This window comes from Schistocerca nitens, chromosome 8 (assembly GCF_023898315.1).
Source record: "Schistocerca nitens isolate TAMUIC-IGC-003100 chromosome 8, iqSchNite1.1, whole genome shotgun sequence".
Lineage (NCBI taxonomy): Eukaryota > Metazoa > Arthropoda > Insecta > Orthoptera > Acrididae > Schistocerca > Schistocerca nitens.
In genome coordinates, this window is record NC_064621.1 from 55335037 (window position 1) to 55353446 (window position 18410).

Sequence of the window (18410 nt, forward strand, 5' to 3'; positions counted from 1 at the left end):
CGTTGTTCTTCATTCTTTCTCCACGTGCTTGGTTCCCGAATCATGGATCTGGCACTTTTACTTCGTATTTCATCACCATGATAACAACACACACACACACACACACACACACACACACACACACAAGCTAACGACGCTTACGAAATAAACACGTTTCATACACAGCACTAACCAAATATTGCAGGATACTTCCTCACAAGACGCGATTCAGCGTCACATATACAGTTACCGTTATCACAGAGATCGGTTGACATTAGACGAGCTTTGCACAACATCGTGTGAAACCGAATTTCAATAAGGTGAGATTAAACAGCAGTTTTCTATAAAATGCATTTTAAGGTCATAGGTTCGATTCTCATCAGTAGCATCAAATTTTTCATTTGTAAATCCGACAAATAACTTTAATTACTATTTTTACTCAGTTAATTTGTTTGGATGTATTTTTTTTTTAATTTCTAATTCTTTGCCGTGCCATTTTCATCATCATATTGCTTATTTGCTCTTATTTTTCTTCCTTTCATTGCTTTTTTGTTTAGAATCTGTAAGCAAATGCCAACGTCGACTGCTCATCGGTTGTTAACGTGACGGCTCACGTAGCCTGTGTGAAGATAGTTCCAGGTGGCCAATGATAGAGAGAAATTAGGGTTCGCGTTTAGCGCTGAAACTGAATTTCTTCTGCAATGAGTTTGCTTGTAGGGGTTACTTTTAATCTCCGCGTGCTGAGCCATCGTGATCTTAGTGCTGCCACAGATCGTTGACTGATGTTTTCTCAGATACATTACGTATCACAAGTTTGTGGTTAGCATAGGGAATGAGTTTAAGTTCATGGCTACAAAACACCTTGTCTGCCGTAGTTCAGTCATTGGCCGTTTAGAATCAGATGTCGACAGAGCACCTCGCTTCTCCGACGTATTCGCAGTGGCCAATTGCTCCTCGTTTTGTGTGTCAATATGACCGAGCGGCAACCGCCAGCCGATATGGCAACACTTTAGCGACAAGTGATAGACGTCAACCCTAAGGTAATGTTAAACTGACTGCAGTGCTGTTGGCGCTGTGTGTCTCCGACAACTGTTGTGGCTGGGTAGATATTCGCGCTTTGGAAACGACAGCAATTCTGGAAGATTCAGTGGTTGCGTTCTATTTGAAAATCTGTCCGTCCCCGGTAGCTGAGTAGTCAGCGCGACTGAATGTCAATACTAGGGCCCGGGTTCGATTCCCGGCTGCGACGGAGATTTTCTCTGCTCAGGGACTGGGTGTTGCGTTGTCCTAATCATCATTATTTCATCCCCATCGACGCGCAAGTCGCCGAAGTGGCGTCAAATCGAAAGACTTGCACCAGGCGAGCGGCCTACCCGTCGGGAGGCCCTAGTCACACGACCTTTTTTTTGTTTTATTGGAAAACTCAATGGCAAATCCTTGTTCATGGCGAAACAAAAACCTTTAACGGAAAACCACGATATGACTCTCCTTAACGTAATTGTAGATGATGAAGTATTCGGGCTGATGAGAAATTTAATCAGACTGTATGGCGCAAAGAAGCTGACTTTTGAACGAACTATTACTTTACTATCGGCTAAGTTTAGCAGTTAGGTATACTGAGTACATTTTTGGTATAGCGTGTTATAGTGAGAATGTTACATCGCCGGTTAGATGTCGGTGTGGCTTGTGCCGAAGGCATCGTGAAAGCGACTACAGTACATCACAACTATGTTGCAATGATAAATGTTTTTACTCAGGATGAGTTCTTAGACGTAAATTTCACAAGTATAAATGCTGCGCATAATGTATGACCCACTTCGTCAGCGAATAACGTTCGGGCTAAATTTACCAAGAATTTTTTTAACGAAGACAGATTTTAACATGCATACCACGTGAAACGAACGAATGTGTAATTATTAACGATAGAGTTTCTCTTACATATATTTTTTTTTCTTGTCATTTCCCTCACACAAGGTCAAACCCATTTCTTCCCGAGCTCGTCATCTCAAAATTGTTAATATTTATACGACTCCGACGTTCTTTTTAAAATTACTGGCCTTTTTCTACTTCGTCTCTTAAAAGCTAGATGTCAATATTCTCACCTACGGTTTCACTCATTTTGCGCTACATTCAACAAACAAAAGTAAGAGACACTCACGTAAAATACGCCCCGTCACGACGGAAACGTGGGGTCTACTGAACAGCGCACGACCGCTATCTAGCTTTTTAACCGCGTGTGTCCATTCCACAGAAGGATAAAAAAGTTTTGCTAAGGAGTATAGCTAAATGTCCCAGACTTTATGGTTTACCTAAAGTTCACAAAATAAATCTCCCTCTGAGACCCATTGTTAGTGCTATTGATTCCCCTACTTATCAAATATCTAGGTATCTAGCTACTCTTCTACAACCATACATTGGTAAGACTCATTCTTATGTGAGGGATTCACGTCATTGAGAAAATTGAAGGTCTAACCATGTCTCCTGAAGACATTTTGGTCAGTTTTGATATTGTATCTCTGTTTACTATGATTCCGGTCAATGAAGTTATGGTTTACATAACGGAAGTTTTCCCTGAAGATTTGACCGCTCTGTTTAGACACTGTCTCACATCTAGTCAGTTTCAGTGGAATGAGGAGTTTTATGAGCAAGTGGATGGTGTTGTCATGGGTAACCCGTTAAGCCCTGCGATTGCCAATTTTTACATGGAAAAATTTGAACAATTAGAGTTGAATAAAGCAAATGAGAAACCATGTTGTTAGTATCGTTATGTAGACGACACATTCGTGGTATGAACACACGGTAAAAAAGCCTTAGAGGAATTTTTTGATTATCTTGATAGCATAAACCCTAAAATTCAGTTTACCACTGAAGTGGAAAAAGACCAGGCCATTTCGTTTCTCGATGTGTTAGTCATGAGACAGACCGATGGCAGTCTAAAACATAAAGTGTTTCGGAAGAGCACACATACTGATAGATACTTACATAAGAACTCCAATCATCACCCACAACAAAAAAGAGGTGTAATCAAAAGTTTAGTGGACAGGGCAAAACGGATTTGTACGCCGGAGCATCTGGATACGGAACTGAATCATCTGAAACAGGCCTTCGAAAAGAATGGGTACTCAAAAGAATTACATCTGGCCAAAGGAGAAGGACGGTGTCTTTACCTTCCATTAGTAAGGTTACAGATCGAATCGGCAAAATTTTGCTGAAACATAAAGTGAAACCGGTATTCAAACCTACCAGAAAAATAGGACAAGTACTTCGTTCTGTTAAAAATAGAAGGCCACCATTACCATCTAGCGGTGTGTATAAAATTCCGTGTACCTGTGGCAAGGTCTATATTGGTACTACGAAAGGAAGTGTGAATACGAGGGTAAAGGAGCATAAAAGGCTTCGCCGACTGGGAAAAATAGGTAAATCGCCCGTTGCGGAACATGCACTTCAGTCCGCAGGACGAGCAGAATCAGAGGTCCTGATTCGCTTCTAAGATATCTCTCCGCTTATAGATACTCAACCTTAAGGTTTTCTTATTACAAATCCCTCTAACAAGCTACTGTGTTAGAGAAAGGACGCTGCACGCCTGGTTAGCAGACTCTGCTGATCCCGTGAAATCGCGTCGCGCCGGAGCCGGCGAACTCTAAAGAGCGCCTAACGATGCCGAGAAGGCTCAGCGAGCACTTCGTCCCAAACAAATTTTGGAGCAACCAGCAAAACACACGATAAAAAAATGTCTGCGGACTCCGAAGCTTCTTGGACTTCTCCTAAAAATATATGATGATACCCGTTATGAATGTGATCACCTAGATTCATAGAAGGCCCGGAAAAAGGTCTTCCAAAACACCGAAACAGGTTCCCTATTAATAAACCAACCGGTGGTGTTATCGTTACAACACATGGACACAAGTTTTTCTCTCTCACGGGAGAGCATCGCGGATATGCTGAAAATCGTGAACCATAAAGTGCTCTAAGATAGTTGCTAAGTCTCCCGTTAAAGCATGCTTACAACGTTTCAAAAACCAGTATTAAGCGCATAAGTCTCCTCCTAAACAACCTCTGTTGTCTGTCAAACAAAGTGATTCAAAGAATGTGATGTTGGTTAATGAATCAGCCACGCCTACAACAATGATATTTTCATCACAAACAGTAATAGTAAAAATTTTAAAGTTATCATCAGAGCATTGGTCGACTTCTTGAAAAGACTGACATTCTAACGACGGCTGCAGAGCTCTGACTACACAACAATTTCATGAAAGAAAAAACGCCAATGTCACGCTCGATGCAGTTCTCTTTTACGCAGTCGCAAAGAAGAAACTACAACCGAGCTGACAGAGCAGAAGGTAACGCCTGGGCTCTTTCGTTTTACGATTCATACGTATCCAAGCAAGTTCCGTGAGAGCGAGTGAACCTTGAAACTTCGGACTCTTAGTGGTATACCGTAGATATATCTCAAAGATCTTCTAGAGGTGCCGCAGAAGATTAAGTTAATCCATGCAAAAAAAATGTTGTGCTGCACGACGGCCTTGTGCAACTCTTTCAATTGGACGCCACTTGGGCTACTTACGCGTCCTTGAAACGAACTGCTGCCGATTTTCACCGGACGGTCACCCATCCAAGTATTAGCCGAGCTCAATTTTCTTTAGCTCCAGTGTCCTTTTTTTCTATTTTCACCTACATTTTGATTGTCAGTGTTATCGTGGTTTGGTCTGGGTGCAAGTCCTATAACAATCCTTCAAGTTCGTCGTTATATTTCACCAAACCCGCTGAGCCGGCCGGAGTGGCCGAGCGGTTCTAGGCACTACAGTCTGGAACCGCGCGACCGCTACGGTCGCAAGTTCGAATCCTGCCTCGGGCATGGATGTGTGTGATGTCCTTAGGTTAGTTAGGTTAGTTCTAAGTTATAGGGGACTGATGACTTCAGCAGTTAAGTCCCATAGTGCTCAGAGCCATTTGAACCATTTGAACCATTTGAAACCCGCTGAACTACCGTGCCGTCTAGTATTCGAGCAGGAAGCAGTGTTACCAACGTGGCAAGGCCGTTGGTCATTAATGCATTACTTACTGCAGTGCAATTGGTTAAAGTGTAATGAAAAGCAGGTGCTGGCTGATTGGAGAAATCTTGAGGAAATGTAATTCATACACGACAAAAGTGGTTCACAAAACACTTGTATGAATTAGTTTTGAGTATTTCTAATTCTTCAGGAACTCTTAACAGGTTGACTTGATAGAAGACAGAGAACTCCCAGGGAGGAATATTACGTGAACAAATCGTTTAGCATCCGCGAGGGCCTTACAAAGATGATCAGCGAATTCTATTGGCAGGCGCTACAAGAGTGACGTTGTCTATCACGGTGTGGTTTACTGTCGAAATTCCATGGAGAGATATGCGTCTCCTGTATGCGTCTCTTGAAATTACCACGACAGGAACACAAGAGCTCATATGGACACCGAGCGACGCTCCTGCTTCCCATACAGGATTTTGGGTAAATGAAACAGGCTAGGGGGGCTAAGCCACGTACCACAAGGTGGCGTGTGGAGTAAGGATGCAGAATTAAAATGACAATAAATATAAATAAGAAAGTGAATACTCTTCGTTACTGCTACAGAGCATCGCTGTTTTGTATGCGTTCACAGACTTCACTGTGCTACGTAGCAGCGACAGCTAACTACTGTAATATGTTGCAATGCAGTAGGCTGAGGGTCTGAACGTTACTTGCTTTCAATAGTTCTGTAAGTGAGATGACAGAATATTGAAAATTAACGTCTTCGTCAGGACAGAGGGAGGGAAGAGGCTTAAAGGAAGTGCCCCGTAGCTCGCCAGCAGTGATCTGAGAGAAGGGCTGAAAACTAAATTACGGTCGCCAGATGGGGGTCTGAATCCCGCTTTTACCGACGACATGCCCACAGCCGCAACCAGTTCTACACCACCCACGGCATGCAGTGGAGACCGAACGCAGGAAGTGGGCGGTAAAATGAGGCAGCAACGTAATTTCCGCATTGCCTGTAAGTGTGGTGGCACACTTACGTCGTTCAACTCGACGGCAAATGGACAAGCGGTGTTCAAGCGGAGACGGAAAATGCAAGCGACATAACTAAATCTCGGGCTGTTTTTGTAATTGTCTGGATGACAAATTTGAAGGACAGGTACGCATGTGATAGCGTGCGCTGCCTAAAATGTTCCCAAGCGTTGCGCATAAAAAAGATTTTTTTCCGATACTCACAACTCGCATCCTATTGGTGGTAGAAAGATAGGGTCAAGTATTTTGGATAGTCCTCGGACTAGGGGCCGTTTTTACACCCAGCGGAAGGTTTGTCTTACAGTAACTGTCCCATAGTCCAGGGTCAAAATTTTAATATTGCTTAATATTGCTTAGACAAACGGAGCAAATCAGCTCGTTCTTTATGCATTACGTGTTGTCTGGGTACAAAAACCGAGCCGCGGATTCCAAGTTGGATATTCACAGCAAATGGCTGAAATTTGTACGATATATTTCTAAGTTCCTGATCGCAAAGAAAATGAAAATTCTCTTTATATCTTTATCGGTTACCGAGATACAGCGGTTCAAAGTTACCCTAGTTGTACAAGTGCAATACGCTCGTAAAATTTGATGTGTGGCAATATCCAATTAATAAATAACAGTAGCAGATTGCTCAAATTTTAACGGTATATTCTCTACGACTTTATCTAGAAGTGCTATCTTCCCATTTTCAAAATTCCTCATCCATTGCAGAAATACTGCGAAAAAATAAGGTTTTTGGGTAACAACGCCGGCTGCGGATTCCAAGACGGCTATGCACAGCAAATGGTTCAAAATGGTTCAAATGGCTCTGAGCACTATGCGACTTATCTTCGGAGGTCATCAGTCGCCTAGAACTTAGAACTAATTAAACCTAACTAACCTAAGGACATCACACACATCCATGCCCGAGGCAGGATTCGAACCCGCGACCGTAGCGGTCACTCGGCTCCAGACTGTAGCGCCCAGAACCGCACGGCCACTACGGCCGGCGCACAGCAAATGTCTGTAATTTTTGCCAGATTTTCCTACGACAAAGATCTCGAACACACTTGTAAATTTTTTGTATCTTTATACTTTACCGAGCTACAGAGATTCAAAGTTATCCTGCTTCCACTCGTAAAATCCGACATGAGGCGAAATTCAAATAATAAATAACGCCAGTAAATTGCTCAAATTTTTACGATATATTCTGTGGGCTTCTATATAGACGTCCCATCTTCCTGTTTTCAAAAATCTGTATCCTTTATCAAGAAATGCGTCTACTTTTTCTTTTTACCAAAACACAGCCACGGATTCATAGACGACTATACACAGCCAATGACTATAGTTTTTACGATGTACTCCTAACATGCCGCTCTCGGATAACCTTGAAAATTGGAGTGTGAGAGAAAGAGAGGGGGACAGTGGTAATGAAACATAGCTGACAGCGACAGAGCTGTGCTAGGAAAAGTGTGAAGAAGACAATGCGAGAGGAGAAAAGAGAAAGTGCAACTTGGTGGGAGCCAGTGATAATGAGAGTCTATGGCAATGACTACATGGAAGATATAGCTCTGACAGAGGAGACATCAGCAGCTGGATGGAATGAAGTAGCAGTAAGAGAGAGCAAGAGATGGATTGTAACAGTCAGCGGAGACGGTATTAGTATCAGAGAATGAAGGAGTTTGTGACTGTGAGACAGGGTGCACTGACAGAGGGATGTGAAGAAATGATAACAATCAGTTGGGGTGAATGAGTCAGTGAGAATGGGCAAGACAGAGTGAGTGGGCATCTGAGACTTACACCGATGGACTAGTGTATATGTGAGCGAGTTACAGTTAGGGGAGCTCATGGAACGGATAGGTGAGTTGCATATTAAAGACAGCGCGAATATGTTCATTCGCGAAAATTTTAGGACTTTTTTTAAAAGTGCTGAGGACTGTAGAACAAGGCATTTGGTACCCTGATTTTCATGTTAGAGTCCTTTGATAAATACGAGCATATTCGCCGTTATTGTGCTCCGACATGATCATTTTTCCGTTCGCTAAGATGTGTGTCATAAACTTTATCGATGACATGTCGTGATTAACTTACGTGCCTATGGCTGATTGTCAGAGTGGGGTCACATGACGCGCTATATTGCATGAAGTCCTCTATCTAGTTGTGAATCTGGGTAGACATCTTGCACGAACGTAGTTTGCTGTAATTATCTGATAGTCTATAAACATGAAATCTACTTCATCGCCACTATCAGTTGCTTTTAGAACACCATGCGTCAAGAGCGTACCAACCGCACCAGTGCTGGTTTTTGTGGAGAATGTCGTACTTTGGTTTATTCAGCACAAAGAGATGCGAATCAGTCTGTATCCACTGTAAGACACAATTAAAAATCACAAATTTTTTTACACAGAAAACATAGTAATTGCTCCATAAGTCGCAAGTCTCTTACAAGCAATCAGTTGCACAACACCAAGAAGAAAAGAGATAAAAATACGGATTTTAATATTTTTTTAAAAATCTCCTTCACTGTGTAATGAAGAAGGCATCTTGGGAAGACTGAGTCCTGTTAATAAATCTAAAAAGAAAGGAAGTGGAATAGAAACAGAAACTAAAGCGTTAGTGTCCGTAATGAGATATTTTCCCCTATTCATATGAATACAGCGAGGTAATTACACACGCGAACTGAAATACAGAAGTTAACATTCTGTTCGCTTGAAAGAGAGAGCGGAAAAATATAGCGACGTTCGTACGCCAAAAGATTAACGATGATTACACGTCGAGGTGTGTTGTATGTTGATGAATTAATTCCTCCACTGTTCCCGCCGTATGAAAACCTTTGGAATCTCCGTCAGAACTCAGCAGCGTTTAACCGACAAACAGACATCTCAGCGGAATTACAAATGATCACGTAGGAAGCCGATAAAGAAGACGTCGGACGGTGTCTCTGCCTCAAGAATGTGGCCCAGTGCCGAAAAAACTATAACCTCGCCAACGAGCTGACTAATAACGGAGTCGAGATTTTAGAATTGAGAATCGCTACACTGCAGTGCAATGTAAATACGATTTTAAAATTTCTGTCTCCGATTATTTCTCTAGTTCTGACAGTCTGTTTACATAAATGAAAGCTATTTTAAATAATGAGCGTTAATCTCATTCACAGCCATGCCCGGTCTCAAAATGTTTCATTTCAGTGGATCGAAACCGTCGCGCCTTCTTAAATTTCACTAATAGCTACGTTAAACGCTTTTTATCACAAGTGCTGATTTCACAACCGCAAGATTTGATCAAGCACTCTTTACCTTGTGAATAAATCGCGATGAAATTAGAAGAGACAGAAACGGACTGACGTATACGCAGTACTCCCTAATTAAGATTCTTCGGATCATTCATCTACATCATCAGAGACAAGGGTGTCGTAAGAAGTGCCCCATGCAAGTGTCATAGGACCGCTCGTATTCTCTCCCTGTATATAAATCTTCTAACGGATAGGAGAGCAGCAATGTACGGCTGTTTGCTGCTGATGTAGGTCGTGGAAGGTGTCGTCGAGACGCGGTGGGAGGATACACGATGAATTAGACAAAATTTCCAGTCGGTTTGATGAACAGCAGCTTGCTCTAAATGTAGAAAAATGTAAGTTAATGCAGATGAACTGGAAAACAATCCCTTAATATTCAAATTACAGCATTAGTAATGGACTGCATGACAAAGTAATGTCGATTAAATATCTAGACGTTGCAAAACGACATGAAATCCAACGAGTACGAAAGGATTCCGATAGCGAAGGTGAATAGTCCAGTTTATTGGAAGAATTTTAAGAAAGTGTAGCTCTTCAATAACGTAGACCACATGTAGAATACTAGTGCGACCCATACTTGAATACATTTTCACCGTTTGCGATCGCAGCAGGTCAGATTAACGGAAGATATCGAAGCATTTTACAGGCGGCCTGCTAAATTTCCTACCTGTAACTTCGATCAACATGCGAGTGTGCGCAGATGCTTGGTGAAATCAGAGGGAATCATTGGAGGGAAGAGGACGTTCTTCTCGCAGAATACTATTAACAAATTTTAGAGAACCGGCATTTGATGCTGACTGAAGAACGATTATACTGCCGCCAAAGTACATTTCGCTTAAGGACAACGAAGATAAGAGAAATTAGGGTTCGTACGGAGGTTTATAGACAGTCTTTCCTCCGCCGCTCCATTTGCCGGTGGAATGGGAAAGTAAATGACTAGACACTGTACAAGATATCCTCTTCCAATCACCTTACGTTGACTTTCGGAGTATGTCTGTAGATGTAGACGCTTGATTAAACGCCACACCGCGTGACACAACCATAGTCTGACCGAATTTTCGAGTCCAGATGGGCTTTGTGTTAGCAGATTACGAGAGTATCCAAACTAAGAGCAAAAGAACATTACTTCACTCGACTGTATAAGAACGCCACAGACGTCTATTTAGCGGTTAAATGTTTAAAAATTCTTTTATGATACGTTTATATGTCTGTCTAAAAAGTAGAGGGAAAGATATAGAATCGCCGCTGAATGAAATGTGGGAAGACAAAATCAAGTCGATACAATATCAGCAGATGAATGATGTCGTTATCGAAGGGTACTTGTATCTAAAATTAAGTCTCGGTTTTGAGTAGCTGAACGCGCTGTCAAGTGCGATGTCATTCTACGTTTCAGTTGATTTCCATATTGATGGTGACAGCTTGCAACTGGCGGGTTCGCTTGTGGTCTCGTGCTGCATATCATCTCCGGCTCATTAGTGGGCCACTTCCGAATACCTCAGGTACTAACATCATGGTGGAAAACAACCGAAGTGAAGATATTTATCGCACTTCGGGCTTAAAGCGTACGCAGAATGGAAGACAATGAATTGGGCGTACACACTGCAGTGCAAACTACAGTGAACTTTACTCTAACTATATGGAATTATACCTTTTATTTTTAAATGATTCAAATGGCTCTGAGCACTATGGGACTCAACTGCTGAGGTCATTAGTCCCCTAGAACTTAGAACTAGTTAAACCTAACTAACCTAAGGACATCACACACATCCATGCCCGAGGCAGGATTCGAACCTGCGACCGTAGCGGTCTCGCGGTTCCAGACTGCAGCGCCAGAACCGCGCGGCCACTCTGGCCGGCCTTTTTAAATGATTTTTGTTCACAGTATTACAGTAATATTGTAGTTAGTGTGTGTGTATAGCATTGGACACATACAACTGACTAATGTTGATACGTGTAAATTGTGAATGGCTGTATGGCCATAAAACTAAACGCCAACATAAACAGAGGAAAAAATATATACTTTGAAATCATAAAATTATGCTTCGCTTAATGGATGCAGGACCCCTTTTGTCGCCGCTGTGACAAAAGTTCGTTTGTGGGTTGACACTCGGCTCGAAGGTGACTGTTGCATTAAGAAACTTATCCACCAGTATTCGTCATGTTTGGAGACAATAATTTCTGCTTTAGAATTTTGGGCTACCACACGGAGTTACACCATCATGGTGTCAGGTAGGTGTAACAGGAAACCTCTCTGTGGTGTCTCGCGTACTGAGAGTGGATGAAACTGTTCCTCAGCGGCCGTCGGTGTGAAGTGGTTGTTTAAACTGGCCGGTTCCATTGGTGGTATTCTACAGAAATAACCTACGTTCCGGCCACCGTATTACACCGTATCTTTGTCCTTCATGTCGATAATCAACCTTGACAACTCAATATCAACTAGTGCAGTTTGAAGTTGTCAGTCATCCACGAGTCAGAGATACACATTTCACCCACATCATTGATTGTTATGAAGTCCGTTTTTATTCAGTGTCCATATGCTCACGTCCTTCAAACACACAAACATGTCTGAAGGACATTGTAACATAAACATACAGACACTGTGTGAACACAGACATTTTGAGTATCTGTCATGTATACACGCATCGACAGGCTAATAGGACGATAAAAAATTTGTCTCTCCCTGTGCGGGAATCACAAAATTTGCGAGCGTAAGTATTGTGGATTTTGTGGCATACGGCAGCTTGGGTCTGTCCTCGAGACGTGTTCAGGCAACCGAAGTTGTTAAGCCAACGGTCGCGATAAGCGGAAAACCCGTTATCGAGTCGCGGTCCACCACAAATGTTCATATTGTCACAAACAGCAGTCGTTTATCCAAATTCACAAAATACTTCTCTATTTAAATGGAAACGTACTCTATAAACACACCAGAAAATAGAAGAGTATAACTCTCGGTTAGGGATAATGTAGGAATTTGTATTCCTACCAAAAATATTGAATGATAAGTATTCGTTCACCGTAAATAAACTTTAAAATTTACTGTACAGTAAAGACATACACACTTATGCGCCTGTCAACAAAACTGAGCCACACTAGATAGGAAAGAATTCGCTGATACTATAACTCTGTATAGTGACACGAGTAAAGTATTTTTTTTCTGGGAAACAAAGATTTGATGGAAGAGAACCACAGTAAGTATTAAATGAACTTTAACTATTGCAAAATTGTTTTTCAAAGAAACGTCCTTCCTAGGTGTACTCTAGAAGAATGTAACGTCATAAAATTTTAAGTAACTTAGAGTTTTCTGGAGAAATGAAAAACAACACATCCGTGTCTTTTCCCCTTCACTGACCTCGTGCTCTGTCTCTAATCACCTCGTCGTCGACCGTACATTAAATTCTAACCTCCGTTCTACCGTTTTCAAAATTAATATTTCGCGGATGTAATGTAAACCTAATAAACATTGTGCGGCATTAGCGAGCAATGACCGGTAAAGCTGGCGACGATTTATGTATGGCACGCTGAGAATTTGTTGCGCGAGAAGTCTTTGGCTTTGTGAGATGGACGTTGAACGTATGAGGAAAAGTGTATAGAAAACGTTAACAGAGGTTTGGAATTACAAGAAGAGCATCCATTAGCAAACTATGAGTACCGGGACACAGCAGAGGTCTTCTCACACTTCCTCTGTTTCTGTTTGGAACTTCGAGGCATAGTGGCAGTTGATATTCCACCTCAGCGTACTCCAGTCAATGCTGAATCACTAGATTGCTCCAACTGTATAACTTTCTAGGAGCACGCACATCGCATTTGCTGTACCATTAGGATGCGTGGACGAGGTGGTGCCACTGAAGTCTGTTGATATTGTTATTAGTAATTGCACTAGTAACGGGAAAATTCCACATCATGTTTACTGTGTTGACGTTCTTTTTCCGTGTTTCCAGATACTAATCGATTGCCGCTGTTTCTTGACCCTGGAACAATTCATAGCCCTGGCCAAGGCGTCGGCTGAATACCAGACATCGCTACCTTCTGAGGAATTCGAAAAAGTATTGGTAATATAATTCAGATTGTTGCTATCACAAATATTCAGACGCACTATTGATCTACAACGTCCGAGAAAAGCGTGCATCCGTAATTTATCAGATGACTCCACACATGGCCCTAGGAAGGGGTCACACATCGTAGGGGAGTAGCGATAGATGCTCTACGACAGGAGACGAAATATGGTACTCGTTTTACAAGACATCCATGGATGGTACGTAATTTTGGTTTATAATAAATAACACACGTCACACGAAAAACGATGTTCCATTAAAAAAAATGTACACCGTTCTTTTTACTTCAACATGCATTAACGTCCGTCGCATCGGGGAAATTTAACAAAGAAAACCAAAACTATAAATATTTAGTTTCGAGACATGTCAGCGTTATCTCTTAAAATTTTTTTGCTCTGTTACACTTGATAATCAAATTTATTATTTCGGTTCACTTTGAAATGAAATACAAAATGTGCACGAACCTCATGATGTAAAAGCTCAATGTTTTCAGAGAAGTTATAAAGATGAATTAACTTGCGCATTGTTTGTTAGCAGACGCCCGCATTTACACAAGACAAAAGAGAAGAAATTTACTGAATTCAGTATCACAGTAGTAGAACTGTGCCGAGTGGCGTCAAAGACAAGTATATAAAAAAAAACTAACTATTTGTAACTAATTGCACCTCATTGCGACGACTATCTTTGTTTTTCAATGATCAGTTTCAGCTGCGGTCTACAGCCCACTTTTTATTTATTTGTTCAGTTATTTAGAATGCAAACAGTCCTGGTGGAAGAACATCCGCAACTGAGCATTATAGCAGAGGTTGAAAATATCGCTTCAGTTGTAAATTACTTTATTTTCACACTGCCGGTGCTCTGCGCTCATAGGCAGCACACTGCGCCTACACACGCGGCGCTCGGGGACCGCAGCACAGCTACGATACCTGAGGATGGGCTTATAACAGTCCGAAACCGTTCATGTGAATATAAAAACGACTGAAGAGCTGTTTTCAATTTCTGCTATTTATAATGGCTTCAGACAGTGGTCGATACAAACAAACATAAGATTTAGGAACATGTGGCAGAATTAAGGTGTAGGTAGCTTGTACAGAGGATACGAATACAAAATAATTTTATAAAATTAATATTCGTACACTTTGTTTCACTGACACTGGTCATCGTTGCAACATAACAAGTCTCGTTATATAGCCGCGCAAGCGTTGTGATCTTATCGCACTGAGCTTATGATGGCTGTAGAACGAAGCTGAAAGTGATAAATGAAATGTTTTTATTTTTTCCGTCATAAATGGTTGGTGAAAGCCTGCAAATATAGAAAGAATGGCTTTTTTGGTTTACAAAATAAATTTTTGCAGCTGGAAGTCACGATTTTCTTTTATTTCATTCTTGCACGAGGCGTTTCGGGAAATAATTTCCTGCCGGCCGCGGTAGCCGAGCGGTTCTAGGTGCTCAGTCTGGAACCGCGCGACTGCTACTGTCGCAGGTTCGAATCCTGCCTCGGGCATGGATGTGTGTGATGTCCTTAGGTTAGTTAGGTTTAAGTAGTTCTAAGTTCTAGGGGACTGATGACCTCAGAAGTTAAGTCCCATAGTGCTCAGAGCCATTGAAATAATTTCCATTATGAACTGCGTTGTCCGTGTATTATGACGTTTATGCCTGACGTATGCAGTGTCATCTACTGCATTGGTATCGTAAATTTATGGCTTTATTTCAATATACAGGGTGTCCAACTTATTTTCACCGCCCTAAATAACTATTTGTCCAGATTCTAATTAAAAAAAAATCAAGGAAATATTCTTTAGCCGTTCAAAATGGCTCTGAGCACTATGGGACTCAACTTCTAAGGTCATAAGTCCCCTAGAACTTAGAACTAGTTAAACCTAACTAACCTAAGGACACCACACACATCCATGCCCGAGGCAGGATTCGAACCTGCGACCGTAGCGGTCTTGCGGTTCCAGACTGCAGCGCCTAGAACCGCACGGCCACTTCGGCCGGCTTTTGCCGTCGGGGTGACATCAATCAGCAAGACTGACTTCGTTGTAGCTTTCTTCTTTACAAAGATATGAACAGCGGTATGACTTTTTTAAATGGTACCTTGTAATTTTTATTCGGTAATCCATTTCCTCTCCTAGAGACCTATTCAAAAATGTATCACAGTGTACCATTCACTGAAACTCAACGTTATTAATTACATAACACAATACTGAGCCCGGGATCACAAACTCGTGCACTTGCTGGAGTTGTCAGAAAACAAATGAAAACCAAATAAAAACATAACACAAAATTCACTTTGTCTCTGCTGTACCATTGCCCAGGAGTAGAACATTCAAAGGTGCTCAAAGTGGTGACCCAGGGCACCGACACACTGGTGCGCTCGTTGAATGAAAGAATTATTTACTGCTTGCTGTGTTGCCTGCCTCTAGAGTTGTTGGAATATGGCAATACACAAAGTCTTTAATGCATCCACAAAGAAACAAGTCCACAGGATTTAAATCAGGAGACCCAGCAGGCCAAGTAAATGTTCCTCCTCGACCAATCCATCTGGCAGGATACCTTCGCTTCAAAACACGACTAGCACGTAAGGCATTATCTGCTGGACATCCATCGTGTTCATACCACGTTTCTGGTTCTTATCAGCACTTCATCCAGAAGAGGAAGTTGGCATACGTTGTGCCGTTTAGACTACCATTGATGAAATAAGGGCCAATAATTGCAGTACCAAGTATCCCACACCTGACGTTAACTCTCCACTGACGCTGATGTTCCACCTGCCTACTCCCTTGTGGGTTGTCGCTGGACCAATAATGCGTGTTCCTTGTATTTATCTGTCCCTTGTTTGAGAAGGAACATTCATCGGTAAATAGAACATTGGAGAAGAAGTTCGCGCTGGCGAGGATTTGCTGCTGTGCCCACTGACTGAACTGTACACGAGTCTGGAAATCATGCCCATGCAATTCTTGATGTAGGTTTACATGGTAAGGATGGAACGAGTGACGCGTAGGAATACGATGTACACTGCTTGTAGGAATGCCAATCTATTGTTCAAGCTGTCGTGTGCTCACATGTGGATTCATAGCAACGGAAGCGAGAATAGTAATTTCGGCAGTTTCTTCTGTGAGAGTTCTACGACGGTTGCGTTGTCGTGGGCTGAAACTTCCCGTTTCCTGAAGCGTCGCAACAGGACGAGAAAACATCCGTCGGGAAGGTGGGTTCTTGTCAGGATATCACTCTCTGTACAGTTCCGCTGCTTGCGTAGCATTTTCAACAACAACAATAAAGGAAACGTTATGTCGATACTGTTTGTAGGAAGGACAGCCTTTACTGTATTCCTACACTACACAACAGTATTTAAAAGGACTAAACTACTGTACTAAATGTACCCGCACATAAGAAAACAGAATTGCAATTACTGTTCTGCTAACTTACATTCCTCATGGATGAGTAGGATCTCTACCTCGTCTTCGTTGGTGTACATTGTACTCACACAACTCACCAACTGACGGTGGTTGACGGAATGACGCGTGTGCATTCTACTTATGTTCACATTTGTCCTCTGTCAACGTCAGGACGTGGATGTATTCCATTACCCAGACTACCTGCACTAAGCGGTGGGAGCGTCAACGTCAGTGTTGTGTTATTAATAGCATTGTGTTTCAGTGATACATTTTTGAATAGGTCTTTAGGAGAGGAAATGATTTTCCGAATAAAAAAAAATACAGGGTGTCACTTAAAAAAGTGAGACCACTGTTCATATCTTCGTAAAAAACAAAGCTGCAACGAAGGCAGTCATGCTGATTGATGTCCCCCTGACGGCTACAGAACATTTGCTGGAAACATTTTGTAGTTTGCATCTGGAAAATGAGTTATTTAGGGCGGTCAAGATAGATGGGACACCCTGTATATACACGCGCAGCTTTGTAGATGTAAGTTTCCCTACAGATAAGGATGTATTTGAAAATACCTTTCAATTACGTATTTCTTCTTGTCTTATTTCTCTACAAGAAAAGTACACCACGGAGCATACCAAAAACATCACACATATATCCCATAATGCACAGAAAACACGCTTGATAAAGGGAATTTTTTCACAGACCACGTCGTACGGGAAATAAAGCGATAGAATGGCATCACCAAACGATACTCTAGAGAATTAAAAAATAGTTTTCTTAGAATTAAAACTAATAAACGTCTTCGAGAGGAAGGGAAAAAAGGAATAATTCTGGAATCACAGCCTCTCCAACTGCACAGGAATTTAAATAGATAATACCTTGACACCACTTAGAAAATCGGTGGTTTTCCGAACTGCTGTATAAAGGAGTTTTCACGTAAGGTGGAAATTGAAACAGTACCGATGTAGGAAGTGTCCGGCGCAGTGGCGAATGTGTCACGGGGACTCGGTTCACTTCACAAGAGAACAACGGGACGAGAATCTGCAGCACCTTCCTCTGCACTGCACAGAGAAGTACGTGTCTGGGTGTGTGTGCGCGCGCTCGGACCAGCTGCTCGCTGTTAGGTAGATAAGCCGAAACTGAGGAGCGCCGGCCGGGACTGCGACGCTGGGGAGGCTCTGCGCCGCGCCGGCCGCCGAGTGCGCTGTAGCAGGTAGCAGGTGTGTGAGCGCGCGCGCCGACCCTCCTACCTGCGTGCGCTGTATGCGGCAGAGGCTGTCCGTGGCTGGTGGCCGGTCGGAGCGTCGCGGCCGCGGTCGCCGGACTGCCGCGCCGGCGGAGTCCGGCCCGCCGCCTCCCCCCACCCCTCCCAGCCTCCCTCCCTCCTCCCTCCCTCACGCCCTCGACTGTCGCTATCTCTCTCGCAGCGCCGCCCACCTCCCGCCCGGTGCTGGGGGCCGAGGTCACACGAGTACCGCCCCTGCTCGCACCATTTCTCCAGTCGGTAGTGACCCGGACCATCACCTTCACCCAAATCACCACTCTGACAGGCAAACACTTTGTCGCCTTGTCTAGACCTGCTCTCGTCGGCGCTCAGACTTTTCTCGGATATGAAACTTTCTGGCAGATTAAAACGCTTTGCCGGACCGAGACTCGAACTCGGGAACTTTGCCTTTCGCGGGCAAGTGCTCTACCG

At 42.7% G+C, this 18410-nt stretch overlaps 1 protein-coding gene across 1 annotated transcript in view; it reads right to left on the reverse strand.

The window, feature by feature from the left end:
- The window catches only part of LOC126199160 (B-cell lymphoma 6 protein-like), a 538829-nt gene extending 520799 nt beyond the window's left edge, over window positions 1–18030 (reverse strand). The window contains exon 1 of the mRNA XM_049935915.1: window positions 17965–18030. The gene's annotated coding sequence lies outside the window, so the exon portion shown is untranslated. The remainder of the gene's footprint in view (window positions 1–17964) is intronic.
- Between the last annotated feature and the right edge of the window lie 380 nt (window positions 18031–18410).